At 39.4% G+C, this 13,202-nt stretch overlaps 1 long non-coding RNA gene across 1 annotated transcript; it reads left to right on the top strand.

The window, feature by feature from the left end:
- Positions 1-8,847: 8,847 nt before the first annotated feature.
- Positions 8,848-12,650, top strand: LOC127171329 (uncharacterized). The gene is made up of 3 exons (XR_007828499.1): positions 8,848-8,923; positions 11,446-11,483; positions 12,194-12,650. It is a non-coding gene; the product is annotated as an uncharacterized LOC127171329 (long non-coding RNA).
- The last annotated feature ends 552 nt before the right edge of the window (positions 12,651-13,202 follow it).

Raw genomic sequence — 13,202 nt, 5'->3', positions numbered from 1 at the left:
GATCAAATCCAGTGTGGTGTAGTAAATAGTAAGAAAGCTTTTTCATGTCAAATGGAATAACTCTCAATATTCGTGACTTTAAAAATCATGACAAAAATAGTTCTCATTTGTATTATCTTGGGCATCCTTATCTGCACTGAGCCTTGCTGATAGATCAGTTGCTCAATAGATCTTATTTGTATCAGATATTAAGAGACAGAGCTCCAGTGTGTGCAGGCCTGTGCTGAGGTAATGGGCTGTGGTGGGACCTGCATGAGGGGTTCACTGTTCTAATTGAAGATGAAGCTGGTAAAGACGCTGGGACCGTATAGCTTGGAAGACCGTTACACAGGAGCAGCTCTATTCTACAGCACTGAGAGAAGACGCTCCACTTACACAAGTCATGACTGTGTGGAGGTAGCCAGCGGTCAGCACCTTAAGAACAGATATATCCACGACACTCAAACTCTGTTCACTTTCTCTTTAAATGAGGGAAAGGAAACAGACCCAAGTCTTCCAAATTAGCTCCGCAAATATTTGCCGGAAAGGGGCTAGTGGTTTTGTGCCCATTTCAAAAGCAAATTTAACAGACATGGTGTTTGGTGTTGATTTATTTTTTTATTATTTACGTCTGTAAATATCAAAGTATTTTAGGTTTGGGGGTTGGCATGTCCTCATTTGGAACAAGGAGTAAAAGAGAGTAATTGAGCGGATGAGGAAAACACTACTGTCACTCTTTCAATCAAACTCACTCTCACTTTGACCATTTGGTACAGGTCACCCATTCCTCATTCTTACTATCACGACCCATTGTTTCTCTAATAAATCATTTAATTTTTATTCTGTATTGGTTGTTTAAAAGTCTTTTAATGGCTGTTTATATTGTACTCCTGTTTTCTATCTTAACTGGACCCATCCATCCATTCTGCAAACCGCTTCTCCCATGTAGGATCACAGTCCATCAGTGGGCTAACACACATAGGCATACACACATTCACTCATCTATTGGCATTTTTGGCTCTTCAGTTGACCTGCGTCTCTTTAGATTGTAGGGGAAACTGGAGCATCCAGAGGAAACCCATGCCAACACAGCGAGAAACTCCCCACAGAAAGGCCTCATTGCTCTGCCGGGAGTCCCAGGCTGTGTGGCGACAGTGCTACCCACTGAGCCACCGTGCCGCCCTGTATCTGGATCATTAATCTAAATATATTCTTAATAAGAAACAAGCACTTCATGAGTTACAGTCACTGGAGTCTTGAAGAACTTTTTGTCAAGACTTCCACTAGCTCACCTTCCACAGATTGATGGTTCCTCATGGGAACCAGGTACGTTTTAAGCAATACCAGCGTGCATAGATGGAATGCAACGGATGAGCTTGTTTTCAAATTTTTGCATCTTGACTCTGGAGATCACAGAGACACAATTACAGAGCGTGTGGATCCCACTGAGCATGTCCTCTTCCCTTTGATGGACGTAAATAAAGACATGGCTCCTTGCAGGCCTGCCTATTGAACTTGGCTGTTGACAATGCCTCAGAAGTGGTCAGATCCAGTCAGAAATCCCTTCTGCCCTCAAGAAAAGAGCCCACGTCCTTAAAGGCAACACAGCAGCGGCTGTTCCCCGTCAACCGGGCGATGGCAGTGGTTCAGACGCCAACCCAGGCTCTTTTAGTGAGAGTCCATTGATGTAGCAGAGTTATTAATTTGCCCTGTGAAATAAGAGGACACCCGGGCCAAAACAGAGGGAGATGGGTGCCTTTCAAATAATGCCAGCCAGGGAGCCTTTCATCTGCTGTCAGTGGGGTGAGTGAACTGGGTCTGCTGGGTTCTCACATGGGCACCAGGGCTACCCACGGAACTAACCAACAAAGGGTGTGCAGGAGGGACAGGGAGAGTGAGTGCCGAGGGGGAGGAGGAGAAAGAGAGAGAGAGAGAGAAAGAGCATGGGCAACTTGGTGTTTCTCCACTATTAACTGGTAAACAACTCTGTTTTTAGTTGTTTTCGTTCTTCGGAATGGCGTTCTTGTGGATTGTGGTGGGATTCGGTGTTCTGTGAGCCGCTCTTCCACTCCCCTCAAGGTAATAGCAGCTTTTTTTCCCTCACCGCTTCCTGCTGTCCCTAACAGCCTCAGGGGAAAGAGGGGCAGCGCCCTTGAACTGCATGATAAACCTTGTAGGATCTCAACAGCCTCCATAGTCCGCTAATTTGGGCGGAAACCAAAGACAGTTTCACAATTTAACACTTTTAGAAAAATGCAAAAATTGTACTTTTAGTGGTAAAACAGCTTGTCACAAGGGCAGTACCCTTAAAGGTACAACCTTTGTAACTTATCAACCCCTAAAACAGGGGTGTGCAGTCCTGCTTCCAGAAAACCACTCCTAGGTCCAATCGTAATTAAACACACCTAAACCAGCTAATCAAGGGATGCTAGAAACTTCCAGGTGAGTGTATTGGAGCAGGTTGGATCTAAACTCTGCAAGACCTTTTGGCTCTACTGGAGCAGGATTGGAGAACTCTGCCCTAAACGGTGCATATCAGGGATGCCAGGTTTTCACAACAAAACCTACCCAGTTGCTACTCAAAACTAGCTCAAGAGAATCACATTTTGAGGGAGGTCCCCCCGATAAAAATTGCGTTCCCGGGGGTATAATACACGTTTTTTTTTGCAGGGAGTTTAGCTCTATACACCTGCCTGGAAGCTTCTAGCACAAAGCCAAAAGAAGGCAAGCCTGCAACCTTTAGCCAAAAAAGCATAATGGCTTGGGAAAGGAGACTAGAGGCCGTTCTTTTTAATGGATGTCAATGGAGAAGAGGCTTCATTATGCTGAATTAACAGCTTTTTAGAGGAAACAGCTAATCATGTAATGAATCGTCAACCTATTGGCTAATCTTCAATATGTTTTACACTGGAGTTTACACAAAAAAAAAGCCATTTTATAAGATAAATCACAGACTTTTTGCGACAGGTGGGATTCATCTTACGGCACTTCCCATTCATTCCTATGGTATCCGTAAAAACTGCTTTTGAGTGTCGCACAGCTCTGACTGAAATTCAGTGACGTCAAGGCTGTAATGTGATTGGTTATCAAGGCACATGTGACCCAAGTTGAAAATCTCTTTCTAGCATGCCTAGTAAGACTGTGATTAGTTGGTTCAGGTGTGATTAATTAGGATTGGACACCGGCCTTCCAGAACCGCGTTTGGAGACCCCTGCCTTAGAGTTCTCTTAAGGTACTACCATGAACCTTTTAGGGTAAATACGGTACAAAGAAGTTCCTTTAAAGGTACTGTCTCAGAGTGAAAGGTTTGTCCCATTTTGCAAATATTTACGCTGTTCTGCGCCACAATAATATAACCCTTCTAAAATACTAAATGAGATGTTGTGTAGTTTATGTGCACAATACTACATCATTTGGGACACGACTTCAGCTAAGGGCACCTGAATCCCAGCTTCACTTCTGAAGTCTCTAGAGGCCTCTGTTTTGATTGGACAAGAGACAGAAGATGTCACTGAATTCATTCATGCATGCAGAGAGCTGTGCAGCGTCAATGTCCGATTACTCCATTCCTCCACATGCAGTGGAGCACGAGGAGTGGTTGGGGCAGTCACAGCTGGAGCAAGCAGGGAAAAAATAATACCAGAGATGTATAAAAGCAGAGGCTAAAAGCAGCCTGAGCTAGCCGCCTGCTAAAAAAACAAAGCACTGCCCAGGGGACAAGCACAGGGTCGGGCAGTGTGGACCGGACTCGCCACAGCCGCGTCTCCACACGTTAGTGCTCCTGCCAAATGGCTGTAATTGAGGCCTAAAGTCAAGAGCCCTGAATAACTCAATGCATCAATAGCAGCCTGTGGGACCTCCCCCCTCTATGTTTCTCTTTACCTTCATAACCGACCTGAAACCGCCTCTTTTTTTTTTTTTTTTTTTCCACGGATGAGCTGAAACCTCACTCACCTCCATGACTGTGGTGACCTTTACTCTTAGCTAAATATATAAGATGATGAGATGAAAGGTGAGTTTCAGTGTTTCTCGAATAACTTTAGTTATTTAACTAATGCAGTATGTTTTGAAGTCTAAATCAAATGTTGTGCATTTGAGCATCAGAAATTAGTTTAAGATGTCACTAAGATTGTGGCCTATCCTTAAAGAACCCAAAAGAAGTCAAAGCTGTTTGTGATTCACAAGGATACTGATAACGTTATACTTAGTAGTGATCATTCCGATGATGATGACCAGCGTTGTTTTGCGTAACCGATAGCTGTGGAGGGATCCATGCTAATGGCAGCGTTTAAAATGAAGTAGGGCACATGCTGCACATTTCTGCCTGTTTATTGGTTCTACTGGGTTCTTCTCTCAGGCTTCAGAGGCCTGGGCTGCTTTTTTCCTGCACGCATGCCACAGCTGTGGTCACTGTGGTGATGTTTCACTGCTCAGAATGGATTCACCAGCTCAAAAACGTTCTTATTATATTTATATTTTACTATACCGCTGCTGCCCTTGCCAGCTGTGTACTGGCTAACAGCCTGTTTCCTTTAAATAGGCTGTGACAATATGATTAAACAGCTAAAATGAAGGTAAACATCAACATTCAGTGCCCAGTATTGACATAGAGCCCACAAGCAAAAACGGCTGGATTTTAGGCCTCAATTTTTGCCGAGAGGCAAGACCGAGGTAAAAGGCAAGAGTACAAATGAGTCTCAGTGAGTGGGAAATTAAATCCGATATTATGTCAGAAGCTGTCAAGCTCGTTTATTTGTACTCGTGAGTGTTTGTGCACTTTAAAGTGATCGTTCGAGCGGCCTAAGCCTGGATTGATCTTCAAGAAACTTACAGATCTATTACTGAAATCTTTGTTCTGAAAGGTGGTGCTACCAGCTATAGATGAAAAAAAATGAAAGAACAAAGGTAAGCGCTGGAGAAAAACAGAGGACAGAAAGGACAGAAAGGTGAGAGATACAGTATTGCGCAACGACGCAAGGGGGAACGGTGAAGAAAAGACAGAACAGATCCTGCGTGTCCATGTTGTACGGGTTTGTCTCGTGATCTTCTGTGGGATGCCGCTGTCACCCCGGCTGTGGCGAGCTGCTGTGGTGCTGCTGCAAGCTTCAAAGACTGCAGGCCTGCCCGCAGCCCTAATTAGAGGGTGCTTGCTTGGAGCTGGGGACAAGCTAGCGGAAAGTGTGCGCAAGTGCACACACTACGCTTCAGTAGCAGCAGGCTGACATGGATGAAGGGAGGAATAGCATCTTACTCTCATCTGTCCCACAGTAGTCTCTCTCGCTCTATCCTTCTGTCTGTTTGTATCTCTCTGTCAATCCACGACCCAGGCCTGGAAGGAAACCATTAGTGCTGTCGTTGGGACTGCAGCTAGGGAGTCTGGGCCTCATGAATGTATATTTCTCTAGGCCCCTCACCTTTTTTAAGACAAGCTTAGACGGAGATGTGGTCTGGTGGACAGTGCACATGTTCTGACATGTGGCGCTTGTATGCGGATGATGCAAGTTTGAATGTTGCTTGAGTAATTTTCTGATTCTACCAATTTTACAGTGTTACAAAATTAACTGAAGTTATCTCATATTTTTTGTCTCTGTATCTGAACACCTAGTTTGTGTTTTATTTACCTTGTTTCTTTTTTATTTAAGCCAAACTTTGAACAAAATAACATGATGATTTTAAGGGTGCAATATCTAATTGGTGTAAGATGTGATATGGTTTTGTGATTTTTGTGATTTTGTATTTTGTCCTAATAGTTTATTTAAAATATTGGGCAGAAGGGAGAGTGAGATAAAGTCTGTTTAAAGCAATATTAAATATGTGTTCTAAGTTTGTCACAGGACAGAAAAATGTTGTTAACCACCCAGCCAAAATTGAATGATAAAAAAAACCTAAAAGACATTTATAATGTTTTTAGAAACAATTCTCTGAATTGCCTTTACACAGACTTTAAAAGAAAATTAAATACTATCTTTAATTACAGTAAATTATCATACATGACCCTGGATCACAAAACCAGTCATAAGGGTCAATTTTTTGAAATTGAGATATACACATCACCTGAAAGCTGAATAAATAATCTTTCCATTGATGTATTGTTAGGACAGGACAATATTTGGCCGAGATACAACTATCTGAAAATCTGGAATCTGAAGGTGCAAATCAGAATACTGAAAAAAAAGGAATAAAAAAAGGATAAAAGGAAAATCAATCATTCTGAACCAAACAATGTATTGTTGGCTATTACTACAAATATACCTGTGCTACTTGACTAATTTTGTGGTCCAGGGTCACATATATTAAAATATGTGGGGTCAATATGACCTCACATGGGAGAGTTAGATTGGGAATGTTCTGGCTTGAGAATGTTCTCCCCATTTATCTAATTATTATTTTTTTATTTATTATTTCCTCCTTCTTTCATCTCTTCTCCTTTTTGTATTTGATCTTATTTAAAGGGGTCATCGGATGCTAAGTTCACTTTTACATGTTGTTTGAACATAAGTGTGTTTTGGCAGTGTATGTACAAATCTACCCTATAATGATAAAAATCCATGCAGTGGTTTTTAATTAATCTGTAAAAATAATATCCCCTTTTTCAAATCGACCACTCCCATGATAGTTGATTGACATGAGCGTCTTACCTCAGATCAGCTGTAACAGTCCAACCTCCATGTTTTGATGCTGGAGCAGGGATGTAAGTTAGACAAGAATTGAGCGATTGAGGTGTTGTGTTGCTGGATGTAATAATGAACGTAGTGGTCATCATTTACTCCCGACATCTGAGCTGCTGAAGATGCAGTGGATTATATTTGTTTGTGAAGGGAATGCGGCTCCTGATCTACATATATCCGTCTATGTTCACGCAAATCATTCATGATCCAGCTTCACTTACAGCAGAAGTGAGTATAAGGTTTCTTTGCAAGCACCTTTCCTAATAATGTGCTAGTTAGCAAGTTTAGCGGCTAAATGCGGCTAAAGTAAACAGGCTCGTCACTCCACAGAGAAAAGAGAGGGGCGGGGCGAGCAGAGCTCATTTGCATTTAAAGCAGCCTCGACCAGAAAGAGATTATTTTTGCAGAGCTGATTTTGGCAAGGTAAAAAGGGTGTTGTTTTACACTACCATTGAGAATTTTTAACCAAAGTATATTATAGACTTTTCATTAAGACACTAAAGAATCATAATAACTTATGGAAAATGGGCATCTGATGACCCCTTCAAAGGAGACCTATTATGCCCCTTTTCACAATATGTATCATGTGTCCCCAGAATGTGTCTGTAAAGTTTCAGCTCAAAATACCCCACAGATCATTTATTTTATTGTTTTGAAAATGCCTATTTTGAGTGAAAGCAGAAACACGCTGTTTTCATGCATGTCTCTTTAAATGCAAGTGAGCTGCTTTTCCAGAATAGAGCTGTGCCTTTACAGCTCCTAAATCAGATACTCTGCTAAAAAACATCTGTTTGGTTTTGATTATCATGTCTATCATGCTGAAATCATGATATTTAAACCATATCAGTTTCACAGGCTTTTCTGAGTATACACATTTGAAGTACACACACAGAAAGTGTCTGTCACACGGCATGTGAGTACTAAACTAACTTCCTTCATGTCTTATTGCACTTAAACTATCAAATACACACAGGTTAATATTAAAAACACAGGAGTTACAAAAACAGTCAATTATATCTGTGAAGGTAAACAGCTTGGAAAGAAATCATGTTTATATCAGATCTGTGTGGCAGCAGCGTAATATACAGTAAATAAATCCATTGCTCTCGTCTCCTCTGAGGTTGGGACTCTAAATAGTGTTCTGTGCTCATCTGTGCAGCCAACGACAGAACAGTTAGCATGCTTTGCTCAAATTTTTGCCATGGCGTTAAAACTAGTACCCCTTTGTCACTTACGGAAACAAAATGACGGCGCCGAGGATGGAAACGTGCAGATTAAGGGGCGTTAATATTATAATATAAATATGACCCCATATGGGAGGCTGTTTTTTGATTATTTCCTTCTTCTTTCATCTCTCTTCTTTTGTCTTCGATCTCATTTTTAATGACTTTTCATGTTACTTAGCTATTTTAGCTTAATTATATAAACTTATGTGTTCATATGATAATCAGAAATCAAATATAAGGTCCAGCAATCAACTGAGTTTAGTCAATTTGTGGAAGAATGTGAGAAATAAATGATTCGAAGAAGCGGTAAACCCAGCCATTTTTTTCCTGACCTTTCCTGTAGTGACCTTTCTTGTCTGTTATTGTTAATATGACTTGTTTGATAAACTAAACTTTCTTGAAAGGTAAATCTGGTTTTGTGTTGTGTATATATACTGCTTGTTTTCATTCTCCTTCTTTTCTTGACTTTTATGGCGAGCAGATTTTTGTTTCTTTCCTGACAGTATGACTCGCTGACCACATAAACTTCTCGCCTCTCGCCTTGATTCTTTAAATGTGGCTTCAAATGGATTATTATACTGGATCCTACATCAATCCTACTGGAAATACTGTGAGTCTCCTTGGATCTGTGGGCCCCTAGAATGATTCCCACCTTTCACCCCATTAGCAATGGCCCTCAGCCTACCGCTACAGGATACAGTCAGTTAGTGGTTAAATGTACCTGGTTATTTCCTCAGTTTAATGATTTAGTGGAGGATTGCTACAACATCCTTTCATCATTCCCTAAAAGACTGCCATTCCACAACTCTGTCTCAGTTCCCCTCTTTAGTAAGCCATTAGCACACGCTGTGATGATGAATCAGTTCATTATCACGGCCACATCTCCGCCTGGACTGTTAAATGCCGTTTATGATCGGCACAGCAACATAGTGGTTCTTTTTGCTAATTTTAACCTCTTCCCTGTCTGTCTTCAGGTCCCCTCACATTCCCTGTCTCACCTATATACAGAGGGAGACCCACAGGCCTGCAGTATAGCTAATCTGACCACAGGTAAACACCGTCTTACCACAGACATGCTCACTTAGGGCTATAATGGACAAAAATACCACACTGCGATGAATGCACACTCACACATACACCTTAAAGCAGACTAACTGTTTGTTACTCTCAGAGAGAGCTTATATCATTCAGGGTTTTCCAAGAAAGACCACAATCTGATTCATGACACATTTTCTGTCCTCATGGTTTGTGTATATATCCAGTGCCTTACAGTAAATTTTCCCAGTGCATTCTTCAGGAGAAGGGATTGAAAGGGAAGTAAGGGACAGAAAGCGGATTTACAAAAACAGTGACAGAGATGAGGACGACCAGGATATTTACACCTAGCTAACCCTAGTGAAAAAAGTAATGTATTTCAAATACATTTATTTCATACTAAGTACAGTTCAAATCTATTAACATACTGACACAGCACTCAAGGCTTACTGATATAAAAAACATAATATATCATAACTTGATTTGGAGTACTACTTGTGCACAATACACATTTCTTAGTATTATGCCTAAAATGTGTAATGTCACAATTAATAAGAACTGTCTGATCTCTGAATAATATCTGTCTTTAAATGCAAGATATTTAAAGTGTACCTGAAGTATATTTGCAATAGTTTCACTTTAGCACAATCAAATATACTTCAGCATATCTTTAGCTGGACCTCAGAACTACTTCCACACAACTGAAGTGCATTAAACACAAAATTACTTGTTCCAATTTAGCAGACTTTAAGTATACCAGCTTATATCATACAAAAAGCATGTTATTTTTTATTTAGTACTGTCCTAAGTAAAATATTTTGCATAAAAGATGTTTACATATGCACAAGACCAAAAAATAGCTGATATGATTGAAATAACCCCCTTCAAAAGTTACTTTTAGTTAATACTGTGTGTGGTTACCTGGATGATCAATTACTTTTTTTTTTGTTTTGTTTTGTGATGGTTGTTCATGAGTCCCTTGTTTGTTCCGAACAGTTAAACTGAGCACTGTTCTTCATAAAAATCCTCCAGGTCCTGCAGATTTGTCAGTTTTCCAGTATTTTTTGCATATTTGAACCCTTTCCAGCAGTGACTGTATGATTTTGAGATCCATCTTTTCACACTGAGGACAACTGAGGGACTCAAACACAACTATTAAAAGAGGTTCAATCATTCACTGATGTTCCAGAAGGAAACATGATGCATTAAGAGCCGGGGGGTGAAAACTTTTGAACAGGATGAAGAGGACGAAATTTTTCTTATTTTGTTAAAATATATATATTTTTTCCATTTAGTACAGCATTTTGGAAGCAACAGAAGATACTTGCATGTTTCCTGGAAGACAAATTAAGTACAATTTACCTTGATCTTCAAATTCCAAAAGTTTTCACCCCCTGGCTCTTACTGCATTGTGTTTCCTTTTGGAGCATCAGTGAATGTTTGAATCTTTTTTTAATAGTTGTGTTTGAGTACCTCAGTTGTCCTCAGTGTGAAAAGATGGATCTCAAAACCATACAGTCACTGTTGGAAAGGATTCAAATATGCAAAAGATGTCCAGAGCAAACAAGGGATGCATGAACATCCATCACAAAACAAAAAAACAGTCATAGATCATCCAGGTAACAACACACAGTATTAAGAAACTTTTGGGGGGGTTATTTTAATCATTTCAGCTATTTTTTGGTCTTGTGGACTATATGTAAACATTTTTATGTAAAATATCTTACTCAGGACAGTACTAAATAAAAACAAACAAACATGCATTTTGTATGATTTCTAATTTTGTTAAAATTATTCATATTTTCTCCGATTCTGCAAGGGGTTCCCAAACTTTCACATAAAACTGTAAATACGTACACGTATTTGTAGTACACTTAGCATGAAATAAATGTATTTCAAATACACTGCAGCATATTTATTTCTCACTATGAAATATTTACTCTGATCACACTTAATCTGGTAATTTATAGTTATTTTGTTTAGCAATAATTGATTACCCCATGCTCTACATTCTTGTGTTGTATGTATATTTGAACTTACGTTTTTTCCTGTCAATAAACATTCATTTAAAAGTTTGCTCAAAAGTAACTACAGAAATGTACAAAGTTACAAAGCTACACTTACAAAAGAAATATATCACAATTTCCACGAAAATATTAAACATCACAACTGTTTTCAACATCGATAATAATAATAAAAAAGTTTCTTACAAATCAGCATATTAGAATTTCTGTAGGATCATGTGACATGAAGTCTGGAGTAATGCTGCTGAAAATTCAGCTTTAACATCACAGGAATAAATTACATATTTAAATATATCTAAATAGAAAAAAATTATTTAACAATGTATTAATATTCAATAATATTCCTATTTTTATTGTATTTTTGGTATAAATTCAGCCTTGGAGAGCATAAGAGACTTCTTTCAAAAATGTTAATACATTTAGCAATTTTCAAGTATTTTGACTGTTATTCTCAATAAAATTAATATCAATTTTGTCCAAAATAAATTCATGTATTTCTTTTGTGTTTCACAGAGGAAAGGTGGTCAGACTGATTTTATAATGTCACAAGGGTGAGTAAATAATAATAGCATTTTAATTCTTTTTTGCATCTATCCGTTTTAATAGACAGATTCAAGGAATAAAGTCTAGTAGTAGTAGTAAATAAGACATTGGCTGGATTGTAATTAAAATTAACTGCATAACCAAGTAAATTAAAATTGCCCAGAGCTAATATTAATTGTTCTATCCGACTAAAAGGAGTGGAAAAATCCACTTATATTTTTGGATATCTATAAATGATCAAACTTTTATTTCCGCATATAGATATGGGTGGAGGTGTTCTCTGCTGACTCACAATTGAAAGTCAAATTCAGAATAGGAAGGAAAGTGGAGGAGACTCATTGAACAAACTTCGTGTTCACAAAAAGATTAATATCTGAAGGAAGTAATAATGGCAACTCCCATGCAGCCGCTGGAACTCATTGGTACTCTTGCGCTAGCGTGTGCTAACAGTCCCACCTCAGCCACAATTTGTCATCAGTAGTGATTTAAAACAGGCAAGTGCAATCAGCGACCAGCGTACAGATGCACTGAAACCAAAACATCGCTCTGTGATCTTCGCAGATTTCAAACGTCAACGGCGGGGGGCTTAATCACGCTAGCTTTAATACTTCTGTAGGAACAACACAATTTACCGGAATTGCCATTTAATCAGAGGTTATAATAATGACTAATGTTATTGTCTCCTACGTTTCACTCAACGTATCTTTTATCTTCACAGAAACACCCTTCCTGGACAAAATATACTTTGGAGAAGAGTAAAGAAGAGGAAAAAATCAAAGGCTTTATAAGAGAACGTGACAAGAAGACTAAACGAGAGAGGAAAAGGCTGAGAGAAGAGATAAACAGAAACACTCAAAAAGACTAAACTGGGTGAACTATTCTTCTAACGCAGTAATATCTCAGTCTATGAATGCATGTGGAAAGTTCTGGAAATGAAAGGTATAGCCTGAGTGAGACTGATCAGTGATGTTATATGAGCGAGAGCCAGAATCACTTGCATCGCTCAGCACTCCGGCCCAAAAGCGCACATTCCCACATCCCAGCGCACCACTTTAAAGAGCGTCCCGGCTGCTCTGGTTCGCCACTCCCTGAGGAAACTGCAACTCTGAAACGGCAAATATCAATACATTCATTATGCACTTTATATTTATACATTTATACTCATGCTTTTATATAATCCTTGTATTTTGTTGCTAATAGTATTTTTAGAGAGGGGATGCAAGGCCGCACTAGACTGGCAGAGAAACTGTGTGTTTGTCAAATGGGTATGCAAGACAGACAGAGAGAGAGAGAGAGATTTGGTCCACTGTGGTTTTTAAAGGGCAAATGCGATGGGCGCCCTGGTCAGTTCAGTGCACAGCTGTGTTGGAAAGAAACGGCCTCGATCCAACCCAGCTGTGGCTGCTGGTGTGCTGTTGGCAGGAGGCGTATTAACCCATCTGTAACAATCCAATGAGTTTCTCACATCATTTAAAAACTAACCAAACTAATGGCTGGAATGGTATGAGATATTGGTTAGCTAAGAGCCAAATGTGAGTAAAAAATGGCTTTGGAGAGTAAATAATGTGGCTTTATGTGCCAATCAACTGGTAACCTTGTTATGGAATAGTTCATCCAACATTGTTTCTTCACCATACACTACAGATGATTTTAAGCTGATCCCATGGTTATTGGTCATTCATAACACACAAGTCAGTGGGTGCCATCACTTAGGGAGTTGGTTAGTT

This window comes from Labeo rohita, chromosome 9 (genome assembly GCF_022985175.1).
Source record: "Labeo rohita strain BAU-BD-2019 chromosome 9, IGBB_LRoh.1.0, whole genome shotgun sequence".
Taxonomy (NCBI): Eukaryota; Metazoa; Chordata; class Actinopteri; order Cypriniformes; family Cyprinidae; genus Labeo; species Labeo rohita.
The sequence above is the reverse complement of the archived record's forward strand: the minus strand, read 5'-3'. Positions and strand labels throughout refer to the sequence as shown.